This window comes from Pseudopipra pipra, unplaced genomic scaffold (genome assembly GCF_036250125.1).
Source record: "Pseudopipra pipra isolate bDixPip1 unplaced genomic scaffold, bDixPip1.hap1 HAP1_SCAFFOLD_82, whole genome shotgun sequence".
NCBI classification, from domain to species: Eukaryota; Metazoa; Chordata; class Aves; order Passeriformes; family Pipridae; genus Pseudopipra; species Pseudopipra pipra.
This window is the reverse complement of record NW_026991223.1, coordinates 40372-51483: the sequence shown is the minus strand read 5'-3', so window position 1 is coordinate 51483 and position 11112 is coordinate 40372. Positions and strand designations below refer to the sequence as shown.

Below are 11112 nucleotides of genomic sequence, written 5' to 3'. Positions count from 1 at the left end.
CCCTGCTCCCTCCCCAGTTCCTCCAGTCCTAGCCCAGTGCCACCAGTGCTCCCAGTACCACCCCAGTGCCCCCACTCTCATCCCAGTCCCTTCCCACTTGTCTCAGTGCAAGCCAGCGCACCCATTCCTTCCCAAGTGTCCTCCTGCAGTGCAACCCAGTCCTTCCCCAGTTTGCCCAGTTCCATCCCAGTCCCTTCCCACTGCCCTCAGGCCCATCCCAATTCCCTCCCCAGTGATCCCTAATTAAGGTGTCTTTTACTCCGTGTTCCCAGGCTCCCTGTTTCCCTTCGGTCTCTGTGGGTGTGCCGGACGCCTCTGGCAGGACTAACCCCGGGGCTTTTATGTCCAACGTGCTGTGCTGTGTGTGCCTGCAGGTAAGAAAAGCTGGGAGTGCAGTCCTTCTGCTTTGATTGCTGTGTCTCTTGGGTAGTGATTTTGGAGGGGAATCCCAGAGCGATTTGGTTTGAAGGGGACCTTCAAAGGCCATCCTGCCTTCCGTGGGCAGGGACACCTTCCCCTCTCATCCTCAGCTGGATGCTCCCAGTCCCATCCAGCCTGGCCTGGAACACTTGCAGGGATGGGGCAGGCTCAGCTTCCCTGTGCAGTGTGCTCTAATATCTCTCCCCTGTCATCAGGAAAAATGTTGTCAGCGTGTTTTGTTCAACGATGGTAAGCAGGGCCCGGGTGAAAATGACTTTCTGTTAGGTGCAGAGGGAAATAATTCTCCTTTGAAGTCAAATGTATTCAGATTTGCACGAGTCTTGTCTGCCTTCTGTTTGAATTGCTTCCTATTCTAGGCAGTTGTTTTAAATTAAACTTTTATTTTGTGTCTCCCCCTTCAGCATCCTGTCCAAGACAAAGCTACCTTTCTTTCCTCGTGGGAATGGACTGGCCGGGCTTTGGCAATCTGGCCCCTCGAAAGTCTTAAGTGACCTCTTCCAGCAGGGGAAGACTGAAGCAAGGGGTGCCAGAAAGAACTGGAGTTTCTGGAGAATAAAAGCTGGAAGCGTGCCCCCGAAAATCCCCCCGGGTGGTCAGTGGTCTGACTTGCACGGACCGGTGGCCTTGGCCAGGAGCGGTCCTGCGGGAAGTGCCTTTGCCCAGCCTGTAATTTTAATTTCCATTGGTTGCTTGGCAAAGCCCCTTAGTGCCTGGCAGGAGCAGAGCGGGCTTCCAGGGAGGTATTCAGCTGGTCAGCGTCAGGAACCATCCTAACTGAGGCCTCGGTGAGTGCTTTTTGTATGACTGGACAGTGAAGCTGTGTGAATGACCTGGCTAGTGCTCGGTGTACTCCTAATTAAAGTGTGTTTTACTCTGTGTTTCCAGGCTTTCTCTTTCCCTTCGGTCTCTGTGGGTGTGCCGGACACCTCTGGCAGGACTAACCCTGTGGCTTTTATGTCCAACGTGCTGTGCTGTGTGTGCCTGCAGGTAAGAAAAGCTGGGAGTGCAGTCCCTCTGCTTTGATTGCTGTGTCTCTTTGGTAGTGATTTTGGAGGGGAATCCCAGAGCGATTTGGTTTGAAGGGGACCTTCAAAGGCCAGCCTGCCTTCCGTGGGCAGGGACACCTTCCGCTCTCATCCTCAGCTGGATGCTCCCAGTCCCATCCAGCCTGGCCTGGAACACGTGCAGGGATGGGGCAGGCTCAGCTTCCCTGTGCAGTGTGCTCTAATATCTCTCCACTGGCATCCTGAAAAATGTTGTCACCGTGTTTTGTTGGCCGACGGTAAGCAGGACCTGGGTGAAAAGGACATTCTCTGAGGTGCTGGGAGAAGGAGGACTCGTGCGGGCACCTCCAGAGACAGCGGGAACGGGAGCGTGCTGCGGAGAAGGAAAATTCCAGGGGGTGGGTGCCAAGAAATTTGTCCTTCCCTTGCCCTGTGCTCTGCACTTAGCAATGGGTCAAGTGCAGAAGTTTCCTGGGGACCCTGGGAAATGATGCCGGGTCTGCTAAGAAAAGTGGGGCCAAGGGAGCAGGACCTGGGTCTGCGAGCGTGGGAGAAACAAGGGCCAGGTCATCCTCTGCTTCCAGGAGGGAGGGCAGCAGGAAAGGCCACGGACTAAAGCACTGAAGTGCCGTTCCCCAGGGAGCCCCTGCCCAGCACTGAACTTGCTTGTGCACTTGCTGTCCCTTTGCCAGCGGAGCCGAAGCGTCGGGTGCGGGTGCCGGGGGGATGGAGCTGCCAAGGACAAACTGGGTGGGTGTTTGCGAAGGAAGGGGGTAGAAGGAGCTCTTGATGTGCTTTTTTTACTTCTTCATCCCACAGAATTGCCACGAGAGGAAATACTTCAGAGGGGCTTCCCTCCAGCTAAGCCCTGAATATGCCAGGAGGTTTCAGCCGGGAGGAAAGGAGCTGTGGAAGAAAAGCAGCCTAAAAATAGCCAGCGGGGATCATCAGGTTTTCCAGCCAAGAAGAACAAGGAGAGAGATGAGGGAATCGGGTTCCAATTCCTAATGATTTGGTGGGTGCAGGAATGATTTCTGTGTGTTTTCCAGTCCCTTTTGATTCCTGAGATGATTTTAAAATGATGGCTTTAGCAATCAACTAAATCGGAGATGTTGTTTTTGAGAGGAAATGATGCCAAATAAATGCAGAGTTTTGGGTCAGTTTTTGGGATGATTTGAGTCAGTTTTTGGGGTCAGTTTGGGGTCATTGTTTGGGGTGATTTGGGTCAGTTTTGGGTCAGCTTTTGGGGTGATTGGGGTCAGTTTTGGGTCAGCTTTTGGGATGATTTGGGTCAGGTTTTGGGGTCAGTTTTGGGTCAGCTTTTGGGGTGATTTGGGTCGGTTTGAGGTCAATTTTTGGGGAGCACTGGGTGTTACTGGTGGTTGTTGGGGAGCACTGGGTGTTTACTGGGGAGCACTGGGGAGCACTGGGTGTTACTGGGGGTTGTTGGGGAGCACTGGGTGTTTACTGGGGAGCACTGGGGAGCACTGGGTGTTACTGGAGTTTGTTGGGGAGCACTGGGTGTTTACTGGGGAGCACTGGGTGTTACTGGGGGTTGTTGAGGAGCACTGGGTGTTACTGGGGTGCACTGGGGAGCACCGGGTGTTACTGAGGGTTGTTGGGGAGCACTGGGTGTTACTGGGGAGCACTGGGAGAGCAAATTAAAAATAAAGGGAATAAAAAATAACCAAAATAAAAAAGGAAATATAAAATAGAAAAGAAAATAAAAAAAAAAGGCAAAAAACCTAAAAAGGAAATAAAATGAAAATGAAATAAAAGAGAAAAAAAAAAAAAGAAAAAAAGAAACCCCTTCTTGGGCACCCCGTTTCCTCTCCTCCCCCCCCCCCGAACCGTAAATTGCGGGGTCATCACCCCTCAAATGTGAGAAGGGGACCCCAAAATGTGGGTGAGGGAACCCCAGGGAGCCGAAAAAGTGGAGGGGGAGCCGCAGTAAGAAAGCGAAGCCGGGCGGTCGGGCGGCGGGGTGGGGGGGGGAGCCAAGGTGGCGACGCCGGCGCGTGCGCAGTCGTTGGAAAGACGCCGGCGATCACGTGGTAACTGAGGGCAGCCAGGAGAGGGACCGGCGACGCATGCGCGGTGGCTCTCGTGCCGGTGCAGCGCTCCCTGGTCGAGTTAAGGGCCGGTTCCGGCGGCAGGGCGGGACTCGCGGTCTCCCGTCCCTCCCGGGGTGTGTGTGGGGGGAATAACATGAAGATTTTTTGGGGTGAAAGCGCAGAAATTAGCGAGGAGGGACGCTAATTTGGGTAAACCCGGTCCCCGGAAGTAGAGAGCGACCGGAAGTCCTCCAAAGCCCCGACCCGGAAGTCCGCCAAGCCCACAGTAAAGATGGCGCCGCCAGGACCGGAACGACCACACTAAAGATGGCGGCCCCGGCCCGGAAGTTCGCCAAGCCCACAGTAAAGATGGCGCCACCAGGACCGGAACGACCACACTAAAGATGGCGGCCCCGGCCCGGAAGTCCGCCCCGAGGCCACACTCAAGATGGCGCCGCCAAAACCGGAACTTAGCCGAGGCCACTCTAAAGATGGCGGCGAGAGGCCCCCTCGCTTTAGAGAGGCGTTTATCCTGTTGCCTGACCTCCGCCGCCACCCGGACCCCCGCCCCGCGCCCGCAGCGCCGTCTCGCCGCGCCGCTTCCCGCTGTGGGGACAAGGCGGGGCGCTCGGCGGCGCCGGGCGCGGGCGGCAGGTTCGTGGGCGGCGGCAGGCACCGGCGACGGCGGTCGCCGCGAGGAGCCCAGGCACCGCCCCCCTTCCGCTCCGCTCCGCTCCGCTCCCGCTCCCGCTCCCGCCCCCGTCCCCGCCCCGCTCGGTCCCGCCGTGGCCTGGAGATGCTGTCGGGGCTGCGCCGCCGCCTTCCCCCCCTCTAAGCGACCCACGGCGGCAGATCCGACGGAGATCGTCCCCGGGGTAACCTGGGCGCTGTGGGGGGGCGCGGCGGGGGGGCGCGGCCGCTCTTCTGCCTCTCCCGCGGCCATCGGCGACCGCAGGCAGGGGAAGCGACAGGCAAGTTTCTCGCCTCTGCGGAGAAACTTGCACCTGCGTGCCGCCGCAGGGCCGGGTTCGGATGTGCCCTGGCATTGCGCCCCCCCCTCCCCCGCGGGGAGGGTCTGCGCTGCCTCGGGGCCCCTGTCTGTGCTGCCGGGAGAGAGAAATCCTTTGGGAAGCTGGGCTGGAAACAGCAACTCTGTGAATTGCTCAGCTTTTCCTAGGCAAGGGCAGGTTTTAGGGAACAAAGGCCCGTACTCGCGAAAGGCGCCGCGGGTCTCGCCAAGGGGTGGGGGGGGGCGCGCGGCTGCGGCGCCGCGCGCGGCTGCAGTGCCGCTCCCGGCCGTGTCCGCCAGGCGGCGACTGTGAGGCGGGGCCCGGCGCTCGGGGGCGCTCTCGCAAGCGACGCCCCCGGGAAAGCGGCGGGGTTTGGGCGCTGCCGGCCTTCCCCCGGAGCGCCCGGGCTGGCCCGGCGCCTGGCAAAACCTCTGAGGGAAAAGGCAAGCAACAGCTGCGCTTGTTCTGCCCTTTCTTTAGCCAGGGACTGGAACACAGACAAAATCGAGGGGCTCTTTGACCTGTGCAGGCTCCGAGCATTTTTCAGCCTTCCCTAGCAGGGCATTCTCACCCTCTGAAAAGCTGAAAGGCTTTAACAGCTGGAGACGCGCCTGCAGCTGTGCAGATTAATGTAGTTTCTTTGAGGAAACAAAGGGGAAGTTTTCCTGTTGTTTTCCTGTTGTGAGCCTAAATACCGAGTCTACTCTGCTTTTTCAATCAGGTGACGAAGCTTATGGAAAAAAAGACCAAAGGCCTCGAGGTGAGTACATTCTACCGAGTTCTGCTTTTCTGGGATCGGTTTGGGAAAATCACGTGAAATTCTAAAAAGCTTCTCTCCGTGTTTTCTAGTTGTTTTTTCAGCCTTGGTCTAAGTTTCCTGTAGAAAAGGGCATAGAATTATTAGAACAGACAAACTAGACCTTCTCGGGAGAGATGGAAGAAAAGGCTGCTGATTGCAGTTCTGCTTTTCTTGTCTTCCCTTCGACTGTCATTTTCTCTCCCCTGCTGTTCAAATAGGCAGCAATTAATTGCTCTGCTGAAGAGTTTGCTGTGCTAAGTGTCTGTCAAATTGACGCCTTCAACTCAAGACAGCACCTGCTCCTTAGTTACAAAAAGTTCCTCCCAGGAAATTTCCAGGCGTGCCCATAAATCTCCTCGCTGTTTGTTTGGGAGAACAGGGTTTTCTCGTCTGTAACAGAATAGTCGTGGCATTTGCTATTGAATGCTGGTGGCAATCTAGTCAGAAGAGGACCCCGTGCTTCACTAATTTTGCCTTTTTGTTGTTGGGGGTGACTTCTTCCCAGGGATGTTCTTCTTGATCCCCCGGGGCAAAGGGAGGTGTCAGCGTCAGGAGCCATCCTAACTGGGGCCCTGGTAGGTCAGTGCTTTTTGTGTGACTGGACGGTGAAGCTGTCTGTGGGAATGACCTGGCTAGTGCTCAGTGTAGTCCTAATTAAGGTGTCTTTTACTCCGTGTTCCCAGGCTCCCTGTTTTCCTTCGGTCGCCGTGGGTGTGCCGGACGCCTCTGGCAGGACTAACCCTGTGGCTTTTATGTCCAACGTGCTGTGCTGTGTGTGCCTGCAGGTAAGAAAAGCTGGGAGTGCAGTCCCTCTGCTTTGATTGCTGTGTCTCTTGGGTAGTGATTTTGGAAGCGGCGCCCGCGCAGAGCGAGGCGTTGGCCGGGCCGGCGCCTGAAGCGCTCGGGGCCGCCGGGCAGGGCAGTGCCCGGCTGGTGGGTGCCTGGCAGAGAGAAGAGCCTGGCCCTGGGAAGGCAGGAGCCTGGTCTCGAGCTGCTCTGGACCGCTGTGGGGATGAGTTTGAAGTTTTGGGATCGCTTGTTTCTGTCCCTACCTTCCCACTGAAAACAATAACTTAAGAAGTTCTCCTCTGGACTGGTCCAGAGAAATTGTGGAGTCTCCATCCCTGGAGATGCTTAAAACACTTTTGCTCAGGCAAAGTTGTGAGCAACCTCTTCTGCCTAATCCCGCTTTTTGAGCAGGAGAGACTGGACTAGATGATCTCCAGAGGTATTGTCCAACCCCCACCATTCTGTCCTTCTGTAAAGGGGCTTTGCACTGCCCTTTGGAACTGTAATCTGTTGATGACCTGTGTTGAGGTCACGCTGCAGCTTGTTACACTGCAGCTTGTCACACTGAATGGCAGCCTGAATAATTTAATATTGAACTGTGATTAATCACAAGATGAAAGCTCAGATAGGCTGGTAAGAGGCAGTGTTCTTTGCTGCAGCATTTCCCACCTGAGGTAATTTTCCTTGTTCTGAAAGTGTCAAGTACAGTTGGGCAATGTACTGCATAGGAAGAAGGGAAAGAATCTCCAAAGCAAATAAATGAACAAAAAAACCCTTTATATTTGCTTGTGCAAGAAGAAGATTGTTATTCCACTCAACCAGGTTTTGAGAGGACAAATTAATTGTTTCTCTGACAACAGTATACACTGGAGGCTGTTAATGATCCCATAGTCTGTGCTAAAGGTTTTAGCTGATTGTGTTTGTCATCAGCTTTTACTAAAGAAAAAGCAAGCCTTCTCGGCTGTGTGGATATTACAGGAACGAAATGATTCCATTCATGTAGATAATGATAACAGAGCCAAACCAAAACTATTGTAAGTGTCCTGTGTGGAACAATATACAGAATTTCAAAAGGGATTGTAGTGGTCCCATATACAGAACTAACATACTTCCTGTTCCTTATTTGCTGATCAGGTCATGTTTATCTGCCTGTCAGGACTGTTGGAGCACTGGATGGAGAGCAGGTCATATGAGGAGGATTACGGAGTAAAAGGCAGCTTGTACTGAAGTGCAGGGAAAGTATAAATATTTATATATATTGGCACAGCGCCTGGCCTTAATGCTTAAAATCCTTTGGAGAGCTGTCTGCATATTTACTGTATTAATGATCAAATGCAAGGCTGTGTTGGGAAAGGTCTTCCATTTGGAAGTCAGTAGTTGAGACTGTCTTGCCTATGAAAAAGAGGGAGAATTTTCGTTAGAGGGTGTAGGATTCTGGCTGGTAATAGTCTTAATTCAAGGTATTTTTAGAGAATTGATTTAATACAAGCAGAACAAATGGCCAGAAGTGTAATGAGAGACAAGTTGAAATTAGAAAGTAGATGTGCATTTTGAATGTATTGTCATAGCAACTGATTAAATTCTCCCTCTCTTGCTGTTCTGGGGACCTTTTAAATGTGCTTTGGCTAAATAAAAAGTTAGACTATTAGACTATTTCAGAGCCAAAAGGTCAGTTCTTGTTGTCTCTTTTGCACTTTAATTCTAGTACACTGATACTTGCTAACCACGTATAACCCTAGATGCAGAATGAGAAGTTGGGTTATTAACAATAAACAAGTAAACAGCAGAAAGACTTGACCTTTCTTTTGAATTGCCCTACAGTGTTACAAAATACCAAACAAACCTCCTTCCCCAAAGAAACGCCCCCCAAAATGCCCTAACAACTCACCAAACACAAAATCACCGACAACCAAAAAGCAGAAGTAACAAACATGAACAGCAAGTGGAGGAAGAGTTTGAAAGCGGGCTGGACAGAAGCAGAAGTGTTACTGCCCACTCTTAGGCCACTGTGCTGATTAAATGGGTGTTGTTAGGTTTAGATTAGTAGTTTGTTGTTGTTGGGTTTTTCGGTGGTGTTGATTTTTTTTGTTGTCGTTGTGGGGGATTGTTTGTTTGTTTGTTTTTATTTTGGTTTTTTTTCTGTATTAAAAATCTGGCTCAGTTACTCTCTAGTTCTGGTGTGTTCTCTTTTCCAGGTGGTTGGTGTTTCTGCAGTGTTTGGCACAGGACTGGGGGAGATTTTTACCCAGCTTTCTAAAGCTGTAGATGAATAGGAGAGGTAAGGGGATAACTTCTGGTCCGCGACCCAGTGACCACTTCCTGAAGGTCCTGATTCATGAGTCTGCTCCTTTGATTTGAAGGAGTGCACAGTTGCCATAGCCAAGGTAGCTTAGGGTGTCCAGTATCAGCATAAAAAGCAGCAGTAAAAAGGAACTATTCAGAGATGAATTTTTGTGCTGTTCCGTGAAAAAGTAAAAGCTATCTGTGCCAGCAAGTCTGTGAAGTAATTTTTTTCTTGTAGTTCCATACCAAGTTTTGAATTGTTGCTGTTTTAATGAAGTATGTTCATTGATTTTGCATCCATTGGTTTCAGAATCCAAATCTGGGGAAAAAAGTACTGTCTTTCTGAAATGTCTCTCAAACATGAAAGCCTAGAGAAAACTTTTTTTTGTGAGTAAAAAGAAGCCTCCAGGATGATCCTTATGCAATACAAATCATGTGTTTTTCAGACTGAATGCACTCCCTTTATTCACCTTTTCAGAGAGTATCGGCCAGAATACGAGCGCCTGAGAAAAACACTGGTAAGTGTTTTTAGCTGTTTTACACCTGAACAGTGTATCTTGGGTCACTTTTGTGCACACAATTGCCTTTATGTTGAGAGGGTCTAACATTTCATTTACTAGTCGTACTCACTGTGGGAAAACTCCTGTCCTGAAGGAGTCCACCATTTGCCTTTTTTTTCCTAGATGTGGTGGAGCATATCTTTACAAAACTAAAGATTTTGTAAAACAGATGTTGCTCACTGGTTTAGTGCTAGTATTTGAGCTAATTGTGTGAAAATGATTGGGAAATAAGATTGTGTCTTCCATTCAGATGGACAGAGAGTTCTTAAAAATAAATTTCCAAAGGGATTTGTTGAGACTATCCCTGTATCTTCCTGCACCAGTGAAGAGTACTAGTTTGACTTAGTAAGAAAGACTGAATTGCAGTGCCAAAATCAGTAGCTCTGCTCACCTTGAGTTCTGGCTGTCCAAAGGACAGTTCTCTGCAGGCACAGCTACACAGAGTTTGGCTTCCCGGCGCTGCTGAAAACGTCCTAGAATCCCACCTGACTGGAGGTTGCTTTCCATGCTTAGTCAGAAGTTCTGTGTAACCTGAGTTGAAATGTAAGACCTGCGTAGTGACTTCTGCTCTCTGACTGGGGGACAGGCTGCTGGGTTTGGGTGAGGTTTCTCTTCTCCTGATGTTTTAAATGTTCTCAGAATCCACATGTAAATCTTTGTCTACGGGAGAAAGCTCAAAATAAACAAAAGAGAGAGCAGCTGGAACACTTGTGGAAGGACATGGGCAGCGTGTGTGTGCAGGGCAGCACACTGGCAGGTACCTCCCCAGGAAGATAAAGTTTACTGCAGAAGTTTTCTGAAGAGTTTGCCTTGTGAAGTAGTACAGTGCTTCTTTGTCCTCACAGCAGAAATGTGAAAGCAGCTCCATGTTAGAGGAGCAGGGCTTTAGTTCCTGTGGGATTGGTCACACTCAGCTCGTCCTGTGTCAGTCACAGGTTTGGAAGAAACCCCGCTGTGTAGCTAAAGCAGTGGACCTACTAGAAATAATGAAATACTTTAGAAAAGGCGAAACAGTCAGATCAGAATATGAGAAAGCTCTGCTGTTGGCTGCACTGTTCCTTAGATGAGGCGAGTAGGTGCTGATGGAGTCTGTCCTGTGTCTGGGATCCACAAGCAGCTTTCTGTCCCCTTAGAGCAGGTGTTCATTGCTGGGTTTCTGTGCAGACAGAAGTTGTCAGTGCACACGCTCCCTTACCTTTAGCAAGCTGGTTTGTGTACAGCCGTTTCTGTTCCCTTCAAGGACCTGATGCTTCTGCAATGGGTCCCTCTGAGCTAATACTAACATGAGGAACTCTCGATGAAGAGCAAGAAGAGAGGGAGAGTGACGCTGATGGCATTGACCACGAAGGTAAGGGAATGAGGTCTAAAAGCTGCCTCTCAAGAAATCCCCTCTATATTTCATGTCCTGGATGGACTGTAAGGAGAGCCTAGAAAACAAGCAAACATTCAGTCACCTGACGTGTCAGAATCTGTAGCAGAAGCTCAGCTGCAATGGTCAGTGCAGGGATATCACTCTGTAACCTTTGTGAAAGTTCAATTGTAAATTTTCTATTCAAGTAATTAATAGGTGTATAACACACATAAACCAGAGAACTCGTTAGGCTTGGGGCATGCAGTGACCTCTGAACCTGATTGATGCACAGATGTGTCCATCATCTTTTTGGCCTTACAGTTTCTGCCCCTGGCTCTCTTCCCTTTTCCTGTGACTGTGGTCTTGGAGCAATCTTCTAAGTTGTTACAGTGTGATTTTTCTCTTCTATAGCTCACAGACTTAATCTTCATTCTTTCCCTGTTCCACTGATGGGTAGGATCACTTATTTCCTTTGCCCTGTAATGTAGCTGAAGATGGAATAGACTTTCTATGTTGCTTTGGCTATCCTGATTCTAGCTTTTTTTCAGAAACACAAGTAGAACAAGTACTGAAATAGCGCTGAACTTCAGCAGCAGCGGGGACTGCGCAGGAGAAGGAGGGTGGGCAGCGGGCCTGGGGCAGGCAGGGGGATGGGGGTGGGGGCGGGCACTTAAAAGATTTCGGCCAGGGAGCTGATCTCAGCCAGCACCCAGTCGGGGCAGTCTAAGTCCCCGTAGAAGCAGAACTGCTGCGTGGGGAGAGGCGGTCAGAGGCGCACTGCTGCTCTGCGTCCTCCCCGCTCCCCGCCGCCGACTCCCGGC

General features: G+C 51.0%; 1 long non-coding RNA gene across 1 annotated transcript; it reads left to right on the top strand.

Moving 5' to 3' along the window:
• Positions 1-285: 285 nt before the first annotated feature.
• LOC135408892 (uncharacterized) lies at positions 286-10816 on the top strand. The gene is made up of 9 exons (XR_010427928.1): positions 286-374; positions 843-1230; positions 5231-5269; positions 5814-5887; positions 8293-8375; positions 8827-8898; positions 9354-9483; positions 9580-9697; positions 10181-10816. It is a non-coding gene; the product is annotated as an uncharacterized LOC135408892 (long non-coding RNA).
• Positions 10817-11112: the final 296 nt, after the last annotated feature.